The following is a 22,032-nucleotide window of genomic DNA, read 5'->3' as shown; positions in this document are numbered from 1 at the left end:
CACAGGAAGACATGACTCCAGTCATGGATCTTAAACAGATGGGGGTCCCTGTCAAAATTTAGCCCTAAGGCCAAAAAAGGTCTGGATATAATGTAAATATACTTGTTACTATATGCTGAACAAGACTAAAATGAGAGAAAGCAGTTGGTTTATTCTAGTGCACTTTGCAAAATGATTATGTTAAAACTTTTATTCAATCAATAAAAATAGTTGATGTAACCCCCTATTCTGTGAAATATATAAAATGTTGAAAGAAAGTGCTAGTGAAGTTAAGTCATACTTTCCGCCTTTCTTCAGCTCCCTTCCGGGAGCCAGCCAGTGGAGGAAGGCATGGGGGGGGGCGGGACGGCCAAAATCGCGGCATTTTGGCCCCGTTTGCACTTAATACAGTCAGGCAGAATGGTGGGGTAAAAAGAAGCACGTGTTTATTAGTTCAATGGAGATCAGGGAAGGGGCTGCAATGAGACCTATGAGGGGACTGCAATGAAATCTATGTTGAAGGGGAGCTGCAATGAGGTCTATGATAGATTGGGGCTGCAATGAGACCTACAAGGGTGTGGGAGGGCTGCAATGAGACCAACGCGGGGGGGATGGGGGGGGTTCGGTGCTGCTATGATACCAATGGGGGGGGGGGTTTCCGCAATGATACTTATAGATGGGGTGCTACAGTGAGCCCTCTAGGGGGGGCTGCAATGTGAGCTATAGAGGGGGCTGCAATGGGAGTATTAGAAATTTGCACTGCATGATTGCTTCAAGTGTATATATATTTTGTAAAGCACTTTATGTTTTCATTTTTTTTCTCTCTAGGAAATATTTTAAAAATTATATTTATCTTAACACTATATTATCCATAGTCCTCCGATCTATCCTAATAACAAATGTCATTGATTAATAGGTAATGTAGTTTTCAACTGTATCACAGGACTGTGGTAAGTCTGAGCTCTGGTAGCAAAGAGGGAGTAAAATAGGAGTTGTGTAAATAGCGTAACTGCCCTACACAAAAATGTGCTATTTATTTATATTGTGCTAATGCCTGTGGAAATAAAATTACAATATGTATGGAAACCTTATTGGTGTGTGCAGATGTTGGAGTTATTGTGTGCTATGGTACCCTATGATTTGTAGTAAAGAATTCAGCTCCATGATATTAACCAGAATATCCTCATCTTTCTGTTTTTGAAACAATGCTTTAAATAAAGCACAGAAGCTGTAGCTAGTGGAGCAGAACTAGTTGGCTGGGTTCATTGTCAAAGATGTTTTTTGGAGTGACCATGGGACTCTAACCAATGTTTTCATTCTCAGCTAAATAGGCCTTAGATTTGGCTACAGATAATGCAGCTTTGTAAAACCCTATAGCCAATGTGTGGCAACATGATATTTTTCAGTGTCTTAACAAGTGCCCATTGGTCCAACAAACAGGTCATACTTTACTTTTGTGAAAGGCAACAGTTTACATTGAGACCAGAGCAACAGCATGAAGTGAACAGATCTTTAAATAGTATATTAACCTTTGAGTGGCTAATCAAACTGGTGAGAAGAACTGACTGTCTAATCCTGGAATATCCTGTGACAAAATCACAAGGAAGAGGTGCAAAGAACAGAAATTATTGTGGTCAATTGTTCCATTTGAGGTGCACTTGTTGCTCACCCTACTAGTGATGCACATTAATCATATCATGATATTTAGATACATGCTGTTATGTACTTGCCCTTAGATTTGCCCTCATTCAAGATGGCCGTGATTGCCTCATGAAGTTTCCATCTTGGATCCCATTTCCTGTTTGGGCCTAGAAAAGGCACTTCCTGTTATGAAGCCTTAGCACGAGTATTGTGTTTGTATCTGAACCAGATGCTTCCACAGAACCTTGCTTCCTTGTGATTTGGACTTTATTTGTTGGACACTGGAGATTTATTTATATACCAAAATAAATCATGTTGATTTCAGAAATACCTGGCTATTGGGTTCCGTTTGTGATACCAGAAGTGTGACACATGCACACAAAATCATGCTCTGCACAATGTTCCTCCTTTAGAGGAGTGAATTTGCACTGGCCGCAATGGGAGAGACACAGATGGGGGCTGCAATGGGAGAGGCATAGAGAGGCCAATGAGAGAGACATGGAGGGGGTTGCAATGGAAGAGACACATATGGGGGCTGCAATGGGAGTGACAGATTGGGGCTGCAATGGGAGTGACACAGATTGGGGCTGCAATGGAAGATTCACAGATGGAGGCTGCAATGGAAGAGACACAGATGGGGGCTGCAATGGGAGAAGAACAAATGGGGGCTGCAATGGGAGAAGAACAAATGGAGGCTGCAATGGGAGAGCCACGGTGGGGGCTGCAATGGGAGAAGCACAAATGGGAGCTGCAATGGGAGAGCCACATAGGGGGCTGCAGTGGGAGTGACACAGATGGGGCTGCAGTGGGAGTGACACAGATGGGGGCTGCCGTGGGAGTGACACAGATTAGGGTGGCAACCGGAGAGACACAGATGGGGGCTGCAACAGGAGAGGCATAGATGGGGGCTGCAACGGGAGAGGCACAGATGGGGGCTGCAATGAGAGAAGCATGGAGGGGCTGCAATGAGAGAGGCACAGATGGGGGCTGCAATGGGAGAGGCACAGAGGGCACTGCAATGGGAGAGACACAGATGGGGGCTGCAATGGGAGAGCCACTGAGGGGGCGGCAATAGGAGAGACACAGATGGGGGCTGCAATGAGAGCGACAGGGAAGGCAGTGGTATAAGAAAGGCATGGAAGGGGAATGAGAGAGATATGAGGGTAACAATAGCACAGTTTTTCGTCTTATGAAGGGGACACTATGCCCTTAATTTTAGACAATAGGGACTCCCCTGTCCTAAGTGCCCCAGGCCCCCAAAAGCCTTAATCTAGCTTTTGGGTTGATAAATACTAAATAAAAGAATTTTCCTACCAATCAGATTCTAGCTGTCATTTTTTAGAATGTAATAAATAAATGCTAACTAGAATCTGATTGGTTGCTCCACTTTTTCGAACCTGCAGTTTGGTAAATATACCCATTGGAACATATGATAAATTTTTACAGTTGCTCCTGCTTGACACGTTATTGAATGTATACGAGACTGTCATCACTAGTACTCAGGACTTAGACTACCTCTGTAGCTGAGATATGACAAAAAAACAACTAACTTTGAGACACTCAGAGGTTGATTTGGACGTGGCTGTGTGTACTCGAGTTTGGCACGTCCTTTTTGTACATTGACTACAGGCGAACGTCCCTTTCCCTCCCTGTTCCCTCTCAGAAATTGTAGGCTGTAGTAAGTGTGCTTTGCGTGCGAAGATGCATTGAACATTGCTGCGTTTAGATGTATATGGCCTGGTTATGGCAATGTGCATGTGATTTTGTATACGATATGCACAAAATCGCCAGATACGTGGCATGATATCACTCATTCAGTGCTTAAGGCACTCCTCTGCTTAATGGTAGCCCTTACCATGCCATGAATGTTAAGAAGTGTATCTCAGTCACTAGAATACTCCTGAAAACTATTCAACATATAGAACATTGTGCATGGGAACCAATGTTCCCCTTCTACCTCCCGTGGGAAGCTTGATGAACAGTGAGACTCAGAGAGAGGATCCTTAAACTCATACAGATTCCTTTTAAATGTAAAAACAACAAGGTAAAAAAAGAAAAAGCACCCAGTATAATATGCAATAAAGTACATGTTAGTTATACCTATAAAAGTTACAAATCATAAAATAAATTTAGCATGCATTGTATTTGTTGGGTTACATTAACTGCGTAAAAGCAACAAAACCATGGGTAAGGGCATGTTTTTCCTTTTTCTGCTCATTGTGCATTTGCCCCAAGACTGGCCTAGCGAAATGGTAACTAAAGCCTTACTGCCCCTACCACTGTTCCCAAAAGGCTGAGTATCACTAAGTTTAACTCAGCTGCTCTGGTGCTATTTTAATAATAAAATGCAGAGGTAACTTATTTTCTATCCCTGCGATAAACAGTGATACAAAATCTGTGTTATCACCGCAAATTGATAAACAGAGGCCTTTGTGTGGTACACATATGGATGTAGCAATAAAGGTGTAAATTACAAGAAAATTGTTGTAGGTAAGTTTGGATGAAGCTGTACTGTATACAGATGTCACTTAAGGGTAATAGCTATCCATTGTAGGACTGCATCAAGGGTATACTGGTAATGGTGGTAGGAATTGCAGTACTATACCATGTAACATATAATAGTTCATAAGAATGTAATCAGTTTACCACTTTCATTTTAGTAACATTTTAAATAATCGATTGAGAATTTGAAGTCACTGTAGTGAAATAGTTAAACACCAATATCTTCCAAAAGCATGTAGAAGTAGATATTAAAATGCAGTTTCATTGTTTGATTAAAATTTACCAATGAAAAAAACAATAATGTTAGAAAGAAGATTGTATGCAATAAATGAGGTTTACTGTAAAAAAAAAATCCCAGGAGAACTCTGGTGATAATATTTGCTTTCAAATATTACAGAAAATATGCATGACACTGTATAAGACATTTACACATATAAGGCCTGATTCAAGCCTGCACTCAACTTGCTATAAGTTGTGCTTGGAAAAAGAGCTCAGAATTTCTGCGTAGTTCTGACCATATACAAATCCAAAAGTATTTCAAGATACGTTTCCATTTGAATCTGGGTGTAAATACTCTCTGCATACACAGTAGTTGACGTACATAGACACACAGAATGACTGCCGTATACGCAGAAGTGTATGTACAATTAAAGGTCACATACAAAAAGAATCTTGATCAATAAAAAAAATAATTACGGTTATCAGCATAATCATTTATATAAATATTGAATTAATTATTTTTTTTTACATTATTTACATAAATAAAGATGCTTTCAATGCACACTGTACATACGATGCGGTTTTATAGTTTGTCTTACTGGCATACAGATGAATTGTGCCTAGCAACGGGACGTCACTTCCCGCCAGGAGAGGAAGTTTGTGCGCATGTGCCCGAACATTGCGTCTCCGTTGCTAGGCAACGAAGACTCCAGGCGGCACTTCCTGTTGGCAGTCAGAGCAGCTGACCGCCGACCTCCACGTCCACCAATGAGGGAAGGGGAACCAGTATATATACTAGACTTTGGAGTCACTAGGGTGCCAGAGTATCTAGTCTCCCAGCCTAGTCTCCAGTCTCTTGGCTCCTGTTTACCCCTGTGTATACTTACATGTTTCCTCGAATTTGACCCTACTCTCTTTGGATTCTCCAGTGTTCTTGTTCGGATCTCCTGGTTTTGACCCGTGGCTTCCTGACTACTGTCCTGCGTGACTCCTCGGTACCTTCTAGCCCGCTCGGTTTGACCCCGGATTGTTCGACTTATTCACCAGACCTCACTGGTAGCTACCTGGGAGGGTCACGACCGACACGTCTCAGCAGCCAAGTCCAAAACTCCTTGTGGGATTCCCTGGTGAAAACTTGAGGCGTGGTTAGACTCCGCGCCTCCCAACGTAGCAGCGCTGATACCAGCAGGTGAGGCCTTCCAACTACCCAGTTCGTGACAATCGGCTTAGTTGGACCGCTCTTACTGTACATAGCCTACGTTAGTGGACCCCTCCCTCCCCCGTTTCCCCTCTCATGTCGTAGGCAGTTCTGTCATGTATGTTGAGACATGAATTGCGTTCATTGGTGTAGGGTCCGTTTCTGAGCATGCACAGAGCTATTTCACGCAAAATAGGCTGCATAAATGAACGTATGTCCGAAACATGATCCAATGCAATGTGTTCATAGGAAAGGATATGAATGGAATGAACTATACAGTATACAGGGTGGTCCATAAGTGGGAACACCTTTTTTAAACGGAAATGAGTAAGGAAATATTAATGCAGTGTCTACACATATGATCTGGGTGTGGTGGAAATTTTTTAGGGTATGTGGCCAGTACACCCAGATCATATGTGTAGACACTGGATTAATATTTCCTTACTCATTTCCATTTTAAAAGGGTGTTTCCACACTTATAGACCACCCTGTATTTCATAAACAATGAAAGTTAATCAAGGTTATTAATTTATGTAATGTTTTTTCTTAGCCTCTGTATTACGATTTTTAACGTTTTAAGAAACCAATTAAACCTGTTTGTCCAACTTTCATGTTTTTAGCAAATGAAAAATACATTAATGCCAGGAGTAAAAAAAAAGGCTTTGCCAAAAATATGTATAAAGCAATGTTAAACACATAAATCAGACGTACAAGGTGGTCCCAATGTATTAATAAGGATATCATAATAATTCAGATAATAATATTTCTAAAAACTGTCCATAACTATTGGTTGGAGCAAAATTTATTACTGTTATATTTAGTATTGAAAGTAAAATTTTATGAGCTGTTTTCATGGCAGATTCTGTGCAATTTGACATTTAGTATGAGTTGCGTAATAAAAGAGAATAGATTAGAAAGAATTAATAAAAGGGAGCATGAGGTAAGAATGGAGTTGCTCCAGCACAATTCACAGGTAAGGGAGAGAAGTGTATGTAAAGGCAATTGGCAGTATTTAACTTATGTGCAAAACAGAATGCTAATTTGCACCCCTTGCATTGTAACATGGTTTTGTCCAGGAGACCGAAATAAAAAGTTTCTTCAGTTAAGATCCTTAATGAATCAGGCCCCTGGTCTCCGTTCTTAGCTCCTGTTTGCAGTTCTAGATTATTCTGTTCTGAGTTTCCATGCAGTGGCGCACGCAGGGGGGGGTTTCTGAGTCTCTAGAAACCCCCCCCCCCCCGTGCTAACTAAGTGGCCATTGTCCTATACAGCAGCCACGGCGCTGTCAAAGAAGCGTCCGCGGCGGTGCTGTAGTGTATACAGCACCGCCGCGGACGCTTCTTAGACAGCGCCGCAGCTGCTGTATAGGACAGAGCTGAAGAAATGGAGCTGCTGCGCATGCTCTCTCTCGGGTTGTTGTTTTGTTTTTTTCGTGCGCCCCTGCCATGGGTTGCGTCCTTCTGAGTTCCCAGTAGTGGGTTCCAGCTCTGTGTGCCTACTTACAGGTGCTTGGGTTGAGCTCTCCATGAATGGTTCCAGATTATTCCAGCAGAGGATTCCAGTTCTATATTCCAGTGCAACTCATTGAGTGAGTTCCTAATCAGGGTTTCTCCTCATGATCATTTTGGAGCTGTGTTAAAAAGACTGTGGCTTTTTCATGGATAAACTCTGATTAAGAACTTACTCCCTGAGTTGTGTGGATATCAACAGGGGAACAATTCTCCTAAACGGCTTCCTCCACAAGGATCTATGAGATTGTTCCACACCTTTTGTTCCCTAATTGAGAAGAGTTCACATTTAACTATTACTGACTGAGCTTTGCATTAGCAGCATTTAAGAACATTGGAATTTCAATATGAAGCATAATTAACTCCTCTCCACACACTGTTTTCCCTTTGGGAAACCAATGTCATTTATTTATCTACATGAACAGTATATGATCTTGATATAAGCACTTTTTTGAGTTTTTATTTTTTTATATGGTAGACTTGATATTGTATGATATTAACTCTTCCTGTGTTTACTGGAGACCTGTGGTTCAATTATTATATTAACCTCTATAAGTATATGTTGAATATGGTTTTTATTGTGGATTATAATTTATTCTGTTCAACCTACTTGCTAAAAACAAAAAAAAACAAAAAAAAGATTTTCTTTTGTTGGGTTTAATATATCAGTAAATTTTAATTCTATGGAGTCAGCCCTTTGGCACCCCCTTTCTTAGGTTTTTTTTAGTTCTTCACTCTGTCTGTTTTATATAGGAGAACAGTGTTTTTATAAATTCAATTTTAGTGAAGAAATGATACAAATCAGATGTGCATAATCAACCCATAACATGTCTTTAAAGTTTTTAAATATTTATAATTATTAAAAAAAAAGGCAGAAGAGAGGGAAGTAGGGGAAGGAGAAAGCTAGGGAGGTGCAAGGTATAATGCCGTTAACAAAATAATATAGAATAGCAGCTAGATTAAAGGATCATCATAAATCAAAGAAAATTATACTTTACAAGATAGTATAATATGGGCTCCGGTTCTGCTCAGCAGGCGATCCTGAAGAGGGGAGGTAAATTCTGAAGTTACAGTGGGAAGTTTGTTTTCAGAACTTAAGGGGGAAGGGGCATCAGCCACCGTAGAGGGGCTTATCAAGGGAGCCTATATCGCATCAAACATGTGATTTCACATGTAAGAAAAAAAAATATTCTCCATGCATGCGATGTGCCAGACCTATTTCTTAAACAGCGAATTCTTCGCTCTCAGCGTTTTAGCTGCTGCCAATAAATGGGATACCAGATTCTGGCTATGTACATTCACATCATGGGGAGGTTGAGAAAGTAAATAAGCACCAGGGATCTTTTGGTATTGTTCTAGCATTGAATTGATAATGAAAAGTATCATGTCCCGGAAACTAATCGGGGGGAAACCAAATATGATATATTGCTCCCCTGTGGCCACTCTCATGCCAGCAATTGTGGCTAACTGTTTAAACATTTGAGTATGTGAAGGATGTAATACCACCTGTAGTAGCTTTGGTATGCAGTTTCTTTGATGCAAGTGGAAATAGAGCTTATGGTGATACCCTCTCTGGCCTTCACCCAACATGATTTGTCAGGTGGGGGGCCTAAGGCTTTCTCCCATTCTCTCTCATGTTGGTTCTGAGTGTCTAGGGTGATGGCAATAAATTATACAAGGTTGAAATCATCCCTTTCATCGGGGGAGACTCCAGACAGATACCCTCCTGTAGAACATAAAAAAATGTCTCATAGAAAAAAAACATAAGTGTAAAGAGGGTAACTTCTACTGAATACCTTGTATCTCCCATGTCTCTGGATAGCCAATTCACAAGAAAATCTATTGTGTATCTACTTTCAGAGCTTAAAGTCGGGGCATGAAACTGTGTTTCAACAGACAATTTCAGGCAAAAGTCCTATTGTCAGAATTTAATTAGCAACATCACTTTTGATTGACGTTAGTGTAGAGATGCAAATAATCTAAACATATGTTCATAAGATAGAAACATTGTAAAATTTAACACTTTGAACAATGATAAATGAATTTCAACTTTAGCAAGGCTTCCAATAAAGTGAATCTACTATGCTACAGGAATTCCTGACGACAGATACAACAGCTACAGTAACTCATTCTAACCCACATTATTGCAGACATCAATATATACAGAAAGATGCACAAGACCTAATATGGAGAAACTAAAACCTCAGCTAGATGCATATGCCTTTCCCTATCAACTAGTGCCCAAGCCTCTCTCCAAGGTGCCAAACCTTACTGCCTCAGATGACTAGCAGTTTGGATAGAGAATCACATGGATGGAATTGACTGCAGAGGGAATGACTAAAATTCTTTCTCTTTCACACTATGGGTATTAAGCATTAGAGCCTGATAGAACAATAAAGAGACTAGGTCCTGCACTTCCTGTAAGTGGCATTTAAAGACTACCTATCTTGTAGCAATAAAAATGTCCCCCCTTCTTTTAACTCAGGAGAGGCTGCAGTGTTTACTATGCTACTGTTTTACATGCTAATCAAACTGACTATTATGCTAAACAGCCCTTTCAGCATGCTCCAACATAATCATAGCCATTGCCACCCAGCTGTTCCATGTCAGTGCTCTACTCAATGCAATGAGAAATATGGCGATGAAACTAATGGGAAAGTGTGCTTCTCTGTATTAAATTAGCATACTGAGCATGCTTTCTAGAAAATTATATTTTGATACATGATTGGGAGGTCATCTTTTGCTCTCCTCTTGTGACGTATACTATTTTTTTTTCTAGAGGATCCCTGCATCATAATGAAGGGACTTGACTCTCATTAGGAAGTCTGTCTCCCCAATATGGACAGATGATGAAAGCAAATTATGTCAATGCTTTTAATGCAATATTACTGAGTTTAAACTGTATGTCAATATGCTGTATTTAGCAGTTTCACTGATGAGTTTCCAGAGTGCACTGATTATACGTAGATGCAATGATTTCAAGGTCTGAAATTTAAGGCAAGAAAGGCCTAGAGCAACAGAGGTGCTGATGTTTTACTCTATTTCGTTTGCACATGATTGTTTTCATTATTTTTATATTAATGTCCTACAATTTACATATTGTAAAAATGGAATGCTGTGGACTATGAGGTGGCACAAAAAAGGTGGCTATGGCTGCAAAGTCCAGGCCTAATGATTTGTATTCAAATCCTGATCCAACATAACCGCTTCTACCAGTTACAAAACACTCTGCTCCTGAACTTCCCATATCTTTTCCTATTACAGAATTCTATGCTGAATTAATACATTGCTATGGAAGGTTGGTTTTTTTTTTAGAATCATTAAATTTATCACAGGTTACTTCAGCAGGAATATAAGAGGAAATTTGGGAACAGAACATTTTGTGTTGGGTGAAGTGGGTCATGTTTAAACGTCCGTGCAGCTTGATAAATAATTTCTTGTACAAATAATGCTTAATAAAACAGTGCTGTGCTACTTCCAAAAAGAAAAATAAACCACTCCTTATGTTGTACAACCAAAAACTAAAAGCACTTAAAAATAACCTGCAGGTATTAGGTGGAGTAGCTCTGTTCTAACATACACTGAATGAATAATAATGAAACAGGGGGGTTTGGTGGAACTCTGGTTTTAAACCCAATGTCTGTTCAGTATGACCTTGAAAAAATCACTTTGTCTGTTAAAAATATGTCTGAAGTAGACTGTATTCATTGCTGTATAAAATTGTACGTGCTATGTAAAACATCTAGATAGACTATTCTTTCAAAGCAGCAATGCCATGAAAAATGAGGTGTGGTTTTCAAACATAAATCACTGTGCCAGACTCTATGAAGAAGCTTGGTAATTAACATTTTCTTAGTTTTGTTTCTTCAGGCTGCTTTTAATGATTTCTAGTTCTACATGGTTTGCTGACATGATACCGGGTACCCACAAGCTATTTACCTTTGCCAACCAGCTGGCAGTGTGCCTGGGGGTAACCAGCAAAGATTCTCACACCAGATCGGTGGATCCGGGGCTACATTCCACACCCAGGCAAGTATCCAGATGAATAAACACAGGCTTAGTGTACAAAAGCAGCAGCGAAAATTGCACTTTTAAGCAATATTGCACTTAGTTATACTGCAGAGTTGTTACAAGACAAACACTGGACACAATTTCTCACTCTGTAGCTGTCCTTCCTGGATTTCCTGGTCTGGGCTTGAGCCTTCGATGTTGGGGCATCTCTTCTGACACTGCCGGCAAGGCAGCAGTCATTCCCTGCTCCAGTGGACACACAGTTCCACCAGACCTGCAGAGATTCTTTAAGAAGGAAGAAAACTAGCTGATCTTCACAGTCTTTCAGCGCTGTCTTAAATCCCAGCAGCCAAAAAATAAATCAAACAGGTTTTAGTTACAAAACTTGAAAACCATTTGCAAAGGAAAGCAAAACAAGCTATTTCATTTATACTTTTGTAATGTAAATAGTGATTATCAGATAAAGATTTCCCAACTTTCAGAGTAGTTCTCATTTTCCACATAACAGCTGCATTAAGCAGACATATCACACAAAATTGCATGCCACAGACTAGGGTGCCTCACTTTGCACCAGTTCACAAGCGAAGAGAGCATGATTATTATGAGTTATACATGATGTGACTGGATCACTTATAAATAACTTATGGTATACATTTATTTAAAGGATATAGCGCAGGGCGCTTATTTATATAATTGCCAATGCACTTATTTTTAACATTGTGTATATTTTGATATAGGAAATCCTTATTTCTGAGACCAGGGTAGAAAACTAGTTTTTTTCTGTTCGAACCTTTCTAGAGGAAGTGTTTTATTTCTGATGTATATATCTGATACAATAAGCCTTTGTTTTGAAAGCCTTTTGTATATCTTGGTGTAAGGAAATGTCTTGTTTGGGGTTTACAACTGTCCTGGGGAATTCTTTTCTTTGGAGAAAATATGTATTCTGCAACTGTTGGGAGAAGGACTCATGCTAATCTCATGCTAATTAGACCTTTTGATGTGTGAGGGTCATAGGAAGATGTAATTAGACTTTCTGTCCACTGTAAGCTGCAGGATATCACAGCAAGGTTTTAAGATAGCACAGCTAAGCGTAAATATTGTTAGCTTTGTAGTGCATGTAAATCCATGTTTGTGTAAACACATTGCATCCTGATTCTAAAAATAGTCTGTGTCCAAATCAGTATAAAAAGCACTGTCTTGTACACTGAAATGTATCATTCTGATGTTCCATCTGACTTGATAACCAGGTACCTCCAACCATTGTGAAAGCAAATAAACATCACTTGCTTCAAAGACCTGCTTGAAAACATCTTCAATATTGCTGTAATCCCGTGACCTGCAGATTAGACCCTAATCCGTTCTCCGGCTGTTTCTGAGGTTGGACCCAGCTTTTCCGGTACCACTGCTCTGCCTGCTACCCTGCAGCTCTGGTCAGTCTGATAGGCCAGGGGGGATCCATCCACAGCAACCCTGATCTATAGTAAGAGGTTCGGAGTACCAGCCCAGCTACACCAGCAAGTGGGTACCCCAGCAGTGACAGTTACCCAGAAGGAACGTGGTTCTGGGCGCCATAAAAGAGCCCAGTGTTGGCAGCAGGCTCCTCCTACTGTGGCAGGTGGGGCATATTCGGAATAACGAAAGGGGACAGTGGCAAAGTAAGCCCAGCCGATTCCCAGCAACAACAGACAGGGTGGCATAGGCGGTCCATCCTGTCACACATGAATAATACATTTTGTTTAACTTGTACTGCTTGAGCACATGCTCACATCTTTATCAGCCTCAGCTGTTCTTTTATAAAGAATTTAGTGAAAGGTGCGCCATAGGACTAGAAAATTGACATTGAGAAATACTAGCCAGAATAAATAGTGCAGAATCCGTATTACTATAAGTAAATTCTATTTATTAAGACATCAATTGAGAAAAATGCAGACAATAGATAACAGATATCAAAAAGGATGTTTTTCTGTTTTTCTGTTCAGGTGGTTATAATCACAACATTGTTCATGTCATGATTAGAGATGCTCAGGCTCGGTTTTCTGAAAACTGAGCCCACCCGAACGTAGGGGATCCGAGTAGGCTGGCGAGCCGGCTCGTTACTTTCGCGCAAATCGTCACTGTTGCATTGTCGGATGTCGCGGGTTTTGGATTCCATAAGTACCTCCCTCCCCAGGAGATCCAGCGCCATTGCTCACACAAGAAACAGGGGTAGCTGTGTTTTTGTCGCTCTCCAGTCTCCAGTGCCATTGCTCATCCAGAAACAGGAGGGGTAGCACTGTTCTTGTCACTTGACAAAAATTGACTGGAAATGACTGGAAATTAATGTTATTGAGGTTAATAATAATGAAGGAACAAAAAAAGAGCCAAATTATGTGATTTTAGCAAAAAAAAAAGGGATTTTAGAAAAATAAATCAAAACACGGGGGTCAGTGAACATCTATAGTCATGAGAATCCCGATATTGCAGGTTTGCCAAAAGAGCATGCAGATCTTGTATTAAATAGTATAAAAACTCGGTACTTCAGACTAGAGATGGGCGGACTCGGTTCCACGAGATCCGAATTCATCCGAATTTAGCCTATCCGAGTACCGAGCCAAGCACGCTCGGTACTCTCCCGCCCGTTCGGATTCGAAATCGCCATCGTGACGTATTCGTATTTCTGAGCTCGGTTCTCGCGAGATTTGAAAAGCATAAATACCAGCCTCCACAGTAATCCATCGCCATTTGACAGAGGGAGAAAGCAGGGTTAAGTCACACTGGCTATATCAGCGCAGGGACAGAGCAGTAACTGGACACATTATTGTTTATATTAAATACCATTCTAATCTTAATACCAGTTATTACAGCAGTAAGAGGAGATAGAGGAGGGTTTTTGTTCAGTTTCTGGCACTCCAAGTGCTTTTGGGGTGTTCCCCATTATTTTGCTTTCATTTTTCTGGCTGTCAAAAGTCCTATTTGTCAGCAGTCTAAAAAAATAATAATTAGCACTCCAAGTGCTTTTGGGGTGTCCCATATTCCCCAGTGTTTCACTGTAATTTTTCTGGCTGTCAAAAGTCATATTTGTCAGCAGTATCTAAAACAATTTGTAGCACTACAAGTGCTTTGGCCTCATAATGGATTCAAAGCAGTCCACATATGAGCAGAATCAGCAACCAGGTTCTGTCACCAGTCCTGATGGTAGTGTTCCCAGTACATCATCTGGGAAAGGTGATGTCAAACTACACAGTCTTTTGAAATCAGGCAAAAAAACACACACACCCAAAAAAAAATTACCGTGTTGAAGCGAAAAAGAAGTGTAACTGAGGAAAAGAAAAACTGCAGATAAAAAAAAATGCCAACATGCCATTCTACACATGCAGTGGCAAAGAGAGAATGAGGCCTTCACCTTTCTCTATTAGTGGCAGATCCAAAAATGTTACCGAGCCTACAAGTGGTGCACAACTACTGTTACGCTTCAAAGCCGAGCTTGTCACGGGCACTAGGAGTCTTTACCCAGGGATCACCAGATGGTAGGCTTACCAGAGCAATGTAGATGGTAATAGGGTACTCTGGTAGCTGGGTGATCACGGAACATGAAATGATGGCCGATGAGATGCTCAGGAAAGTCTATGACTAGCAACACTGGTAATAATGAGGTAATGATACACAAGGAACTGTATGGACAAGGACACGTGAAGGTAGTCAGTGGTCTGCGATAGCAAGTTGTACCACTGCTATAGTGAGGAGGAATGTCCAACAGAAACAAGGAGGTGATGAGAGTCAGCGGTCTGCGGGTAGCAAGTTGTACCGCTGTCTGAGTGAAGGAATGGAATCCAAGTGAAGGTATCCAGGTAGTCAGTGGTCTGCGGTAGCAAGTTGTACCACTGCTATGTGAGAGGATAATGGAACAGGTGATACCGGAAACAGGGATCAGTGGTCTGACATCAGCAAGTTGTACCACTGAATATATATGTGAGGAGGTGCACGGGGGAAGACTGCAACACAGGATATACACAGACACCTTATACACGATCCACAGTAATATGCACAATATAGATATATATATATATGTAAATGACTGATCAGGTCTGCAATCTAGAAAGTCTCTTGAAGTAGTCCAGCACAATGATAACACAGTCAATGATGGCAATAGACTCAGCAGATAGCAGACTCCAGAGAGAACCAAACACAGTCCAGCAAGATATGCAATACACAGCACAGTCAATGAGAAGTATGCATACCGTGGTTCAGCAGTAGCAGTCAGATGGGATTGCAGCGGTACCTGAGCGGCTGGAGGCCGACTGGATAGGAAGTCCCTGGATAGGTGAAGCAGCGGTCTAGCAGGTGCAGCGCACAGGTGAGTAGACCGACAGGGACACGAATCCACAGGAGTCAGCAACACGTGGAACTGGACTCATAGGAAACCCAGGAGAATGGAGATGATCCAGCAGAGGGTAGTAGAAGAGATACAAATCCAATGCTGACAGGAGGGTAGAGACCAGTGGAACACGTGAAGGCGTGGAGAGTGGATCAGCAGGAGATGGACGATAGCGCTGACCACAGCGGCAGGACCCAGCGGCACACGGAGGTAACCAGTAGCAACCACAGGAACCAACAGCGATGGGAAACAGGAGTGCCGCGCAGGGCAGGAGCTGTAGATCATGAAGTGTAGCAGATGGTAATGAAAAGCGGCAGTCTCGAGGAAGTCACAGCAAAGATGAGATGAGAGTGTAGTGCACGGAGGCGGCGGATAGTAATCAGCTGGCAGTCACGATGTTGAACACAGGCGAGTTGCAAGCAGGAGACTGTAGTGCACAGAGGCAGCGGATAGTAGTCAGCTGGCAGTCACGATGTTGAACACAGGCGAGTTGCAAGCAGGAGGCTGTAGTGCACAGAGGCAGCGGATAGTAGTCAGCTGGCAGTCACGATGTTGAACACAGGCGAGTTGCAAGCAGGAGACTGTAGTGCACGGAGGCAGCGGATAGAAATCAGCAAACAGACTTGATGAGAAGCAGGTGAGTGAGGTAAAAGCTGGAGTGCACGGAGGCAGCGGATAGCAATGAGCAAACAGTCACATTGATATAAAATAACGTTGAAGTGGTGTAGAAGACTGTAGTGCACGGAGGCAGCGAATAGAAATCAGCAAACAGACTTGATGAGAAGCAGGTGAGTGAGGTAAAAGCTGGAGTGCACGGAGGCAGCGGATAGCAATGAGCAAACAGTCACATTGATATAAAATAACGTTGAAGTGGTGTAGAAGACTGTAGTGCACGGAGGCAGCGGATAGGAATCAGCAAACAGACTTGATGAGAAGCAGGTGAGTGAGGTAAGAGCTGGAGTGCACGGAGGCAGCGGATAGCAATGAGCAAACAGTCACATAGATATAAAATAACGTTGAAGTGGTGTAGAAGACTGTAGTGCACGGAGGCAGCGGATAGGAATCAGCAAACAGACTTGATGAGAAGCAGGTGAGTGAGGTAAAAGCTGGAGTGCACGGAGGCAGCGGATAGCAATGAGCAAACAGTCACATAGATATAAAATAACGTTGAAGTGGTGTAGAAGACTGTAGTGCCCGGAGGCAGCGGATAGGAATCAGCAAACAGTCATGATGATACAGTTGATGGTAAAAGTGGTATGGAACCACAGTAGTAGAAGTGGTTTGGAAACCACAGGAATCAGCAGCGCTGAATACACGAGTAATACAGGAACACCTTCAGAGACTCATGAGGAATGAGACTCCAAGATCAGGCAACGTGGTGGTGACCACAGGTGCTTAATATAGGGAGGTTGCCTGATCTGCCAATTAAGTTAAAGGAGTATACACTGAAGTATAGAAAAGGGCTGCGCATGCGCAGACCCTCAGGATGGCGGACGGCCACGGTTCCTAAATGTCCGGGAAGAGGCACTCACGGTCCGGTGAGTGACAGTACCCCCCCTTTTAAAGGTGGGCACAGAACGCCTGGAACCGGGCTTGTCCGGATTTTTGGAGTAAAACTTCTTCAAAAGGGCAGGAGCATTAAGATCTACAGCTTTGATCCAAGAGCGCTCCTCAGGACCAAAGCCCTTCCAATGAACGAGGAAGTGGAGGACTCCTCGCGAAATTTTTGCATCTAGTACCTCGGTAATCTCAAAATCCTCCTCCTGATGAACTTGAACTGGCTGCGGAGCTGAGGGAGGAGTTGAAAAACGGTTGATAATAAGAGGTTTGAGCAAAGATACATGGAAGGCATTAGAAATCCGAAGACTCTTAGGAAGAAGGAGTTTCACACATACTGGATTGATAACTTGAATGATCCTATATGGACCAATAAAACGAGGGGCGAATTTCATGGATGGAACCTTCAAACGAATATTTTTTGTGGATAACCAGACACGATCTCCAATTTTTAGTGGTGGAATAGCCCGCCTCTTCTTATCAGCGAAAGATTTATATTTGACAGATGTCTTCTTTAAACAGGTTTTGACCTGAGACCCGATATTTTTAAAGGTCTGACAAGCAGTCTCCACCACAGGAACTTGGGTGGGCGGGAGGGCAGGAAATTCTGGAAAAGACGGATGGTGACCGTGAACCACCAGCACTTGACTTTTTGAAGATGACTCCTGAGATCCATCTTCAACGTCCGATGACGTCACGAACGCCCGATGAGGAGGAAGGCGTTCAGACTGAACCTTATCACACAGATCCGTAGATGAAGGATCCTGTGGAGGAGGACCTGGTGGAATAGACGAATGCTGTCTTTTGAATGAACCCACTTGAGAGAGACAACGATGATGACATTCAGCTCCCCAAGATGTAACTTGAGAAGTGCGCCAGTCAATCTGGGGAGAGTGACACTGAAGCCATGGAAGGCCTAAGACAATCGGACTTGTCGTAACAGGAAGGATTAAAAACGAAATCTCTTCATGGTGTAGCCCACCAATCTGAAGCGTTACTGGAGACGTACTCTGGGTGATGAGACCATTGATGAGACGTGATCCATCCATAGCAGTCACAGTAATCGGTGTTTTCAAAGTAATCACTGGTAGGGACCATTGATTCACTAATGATTTGGAAATGAAATTTCCTGCTGCTCCGGAATCAATCAATGCCTGTGACTCAAAGGTTTTAGTAGCAAAGGCAATTGTAACATCAAAAGCGCAGATTTTCGATTTCATAGAAGATGGAGAGGACTCCAGGGACCCTAACCTTATCTCCCCAGTATTGGTTAGAGCCCGGCATTTCCTGGGACAAGAATTGAGCATATGCGTAGAATCGGCACAATAGATACAAAGTCTATTCTTTATTCTTCGGTCCCTCTCCTCTAAAGTTAATTTGGAGCGACCTATCTCCATGGGTATCACCGGAGATGAAGCTGGGTGAAATTGAGGATTAGAGAGAAGAGGTGTTTTAACCGAATTTGTTTTCTCAGTTTCTCTTTCACGAAACCTCAGGTCTACCCGATGGCAAAGAGAGATCAAATCTTCTAAAGAGGAGGGTAGTTCTTGTGAAGTCAGTGCGTTTTTAATTTTATCGGAAAGCCCCTGCCAGAAGGCGGCAAGTAGTGCTTCAGTGTTCCACTGAAGTTCAGAGGCTAAGATCCTAAATCGAATGACGTACTGAGCCACAGTGCGAGATCCTTGGCGAAGACGGAGAATGCTGGATGCAGCGGAAATAACCCGACCTGGTTCATCGAATACACTTCGGAACGTGGAAATAAACTCGGCACTATCCTGTAACAATGGATCGTTTCTCTCCCACAGAGGGGAAGCCCATGCGAGAGCTTGTCCAGAAAACAATGAAATAAGATAGGCCACTCTGGAACGATGGGTAGAAAAATTTTGAGGTTGGAGCTCAAAATGAACTGAGCATTGAGTAAGAAAACCCCTACAAGTTTTGGGGTCTCCATCGTATTTTGACGGAGTAGGCAGGTGAAGCGTGGAAGCTGTAAACACCTGGGATGGCACTGGGGAAACGGAGGAAGGCACAGGAGCATCAACAGTAGTTGTGGCATCTTGCACAGACGGTCTTTGGGAGGCCAACGCCTGGTAACACCGCAGTAAATGCCGTTGGCGAACTTCCTGTTGCTCAATACGGGTAACCAGATGTTGCAGCATCTCTTTGGCGGTAGGTTCCACATCTGGGTCTGTCATGGCCTGATCTTACTGTCACGGGCACTAGGAGTCTTTACCCAGGGATCACCAGATGGTAGGCTTACCAGAGCAATGTAGATGGTAATAGGGTACTCTGGTAGCTGGGTGATCACGGAACATGAAATGATGGCCGATGAGATGCTCAGGAAAGTCTATGACTAGCAACACTGGTAATAATGAGGTAATGATACACAAGGAACTGTATGGACAAGGACACGTGAAGGTAGTCAGTGGTCTGCGATAGCAAGTTGTACCACTGCTATAGTGAGGAGGAATGTCCAACAGAAACAAGGAGGTGATGAGAGTCAGCGGTCTGCGGGTAGCAAGTTGTACCGCTGTCTGAGTGAAGGAATGGAATCCAAGTGAAGGTATCCAGGTAGTCAGTGGTCTGCGGTAGCAAGTTGTACCACTGCTATGTGAGAGGATAATGGAACAGGTGATACCGGAAACAGGGATCAGTGGTCTGACATCAGCAAGTTGTACCACTGAATATATATGTGAGGAGGTGCACGGGGGAAGACTGCAACACAGGATATACACAGACACCTTATACACGATCCACAGTAATATGCACAATATAGATATATATATATATGTAAATGACTGATCAGGTCTGCAATCTAGAAAGTCTCTTGAAGTAGTCCAGCACAATGATAACACAGTCAATGATGGCAATAGACTCAGCAGATAGCAGACTCCAGAGAGAACCAAACACAGTCCAGCAAGATATGCAATACACAGCACAGTCAATGAGAAGTATGCATACCGTGGTTCAGCAGTAGCAGTCAGATGGGATTGCAGCGGTACCTGAGCGGCTGGAGGCCGACTGGATAGGAAGTCCCTGGATAGGTGAAGCAGCGGTCTAGCAGGTGCAGCGCACAGGTGAGTAGACCGACAGGGACACGAATCCACAGGAGTCAGCAACACGTGGAACTGGACTCATAGGAAACCCAGGAGAATGGAGATGATCCAGCAGAGGGTAGTAGAAGAGATACAAATCCAATGCTGACAGGAGGGTAGAGACCAGTGGAACACGTGAAGGCGTGGAGAGTGGATCAGCAGGAGATGGACGATAGCGCTGACCACAGCGGCAGGACCCAGCGGCACACGGAGGTAACCAGTAGCAACCACAGGAACCAACAGCGATGGGAAACAGGAGTGCCGCGCAGGGCAGGAGCTGTAGATCATGAAGTGTAGCAGATGGTAATGAAAAGCGGCAGTCTCGAGGAAGTCACAGCAAAGATGAGATGAGAGTGTAGTGCACGGAGGCGGCGGATAGTAATCAGCTGGCAGTCACGATGTTGAACACAGGCGAGTTGCAAGCAGGAGACTGTAGTGCACAGAGGCAGCGGATAGTAGTCAGCTGGCAGTCACGATGTTGAACACAGGCGAGTTGCAAGCAGGAGGCTGTAGTGCACAGAGGCAGCGGATAGTAGTCAGCTGGCAGTCACGATGTTGAACACAGGCGAGTTGCAAGCAGGAGACTGTAGTGCACGGAGGCAGCGGATAGAAATCAGCAAACAGACTTGATGAGAAGCAGGTGAGTGAGGTAAAAGCTGGAGTGCACGGAGGCAGCGGATAGCAATGAGCAAACAGTCACATTGATATAAAATAACGTTGAAGTGGTGTAGAAGACTGTAGTGCACGGAGGCAGCGAATAGAAATCAGCAAACAGACTTGATGAGAAGCAGGTGAGTGAGGTAAAAGCTGGAGTGCACGGAGGCAGCGGATAGCAATGAGCAAACAGTCACATTGATATAAAATAACGTTGAAGTGGTGTAGAAGACTGTAGTGCACGGAGGCAGCGGATAGGAATCAGCAAACAGACTTGATGAGAAGCAGGTGAGTGAGGTAAGAGCTGGAGTGCACGGAGGCAGCGGATAGCAATGAGCAAACAGTCACATAGATATAAAATAACGTTGAAGTGGTGTAGAAGACTGTAGTGCACGGAGGCAGCGGATAGGAATCAGCAAACAGACTTGATGAGAAGCAGGTGAGTGAGGTAAAAGCTGGAGTGCACGGAGGCAGCGGATAGCAATGAGCAAACAGTCACATAGATATAAAATAACGTTGAAGTGGTGTAGAAGACTGTAGTGCCCGGAGGCAGCGGATAGGAATCAGCAAACAGTCATGATGATACAGTTGATGGTAAAAGTGGTATGGAACCACAGTAGTAGAAGTGGTTTGGAAACCACAGGAATCAGCAGCGCTGAATACACGAGTAATACAGGAACACCTTCAGAGACTCATGAGGAATGAGACTCCAAGATCAGGCAACGTGGTGGTGACCACAGGTGCTTAATATAGGGAGGTTGCCTGATCTGCCAATTAAGTTAAAGGAGTATACACTGAAGTATAGAAAAGGGCTGCGCATGCGCAGACCCTCAGGATGGCGGACGGCCACGGTTCCTAAATGTCCGGGAAGAGGCACTCACGGTCCGGTGAGTGACAGAGCTGCAAGATAACAGTAAGGCATTAGAGCATAATGTTTGCTCTGAATCAGAAATGACACCAGTCCCTGTCGAGAGTCCATCCAACAGTGGTATGTCTAATCGTGAGCATTCTGTTAGTGTACCCATAAAGAAGCGGCCTTTCAGCAGTTCTGCTGATGTGTGCCTGAACAGCCCGAGTGTAGCCGGTGATACACCAAGTGAGGATGACACTTTGGAATTAGAAGAGGATGAGGGGGAGATTTGGGTAGCCAACGAGGGCGCTGATGAGGATGCGGTTGATTGTGTAAGTCCTGTGCCAGTGGCAGCAGGGTGGCAGCAGTTCTGGCACGTGAGGTTCTGGCACCAATTTGCACTTTCCAAACACAAGCAGAGATGACGCAGGTGGCAGACCACAACAGTTTGCTATCTGGGCTGG

The sequence above is a fragment of the Mixophyes fleayi genome, chromosome 5 (assembly GCF_038048845.1).
Source record: "Mixophyes fleayi isolate aMixFle1 chromosome 5, aMixFle1.hap1, whole genome shotgun sequence".
Lineage (NCBI taxonomy): Eukaryota > Metazoa > Chordata > Amphibia > Anura > Limnodynastidae > Mixophyes > Mixophyes fleayi.
The sequence above is the reverse complement of the archived record's forward strand: the minus strand, read 5'-3'. Positions refer to the sequence as shown.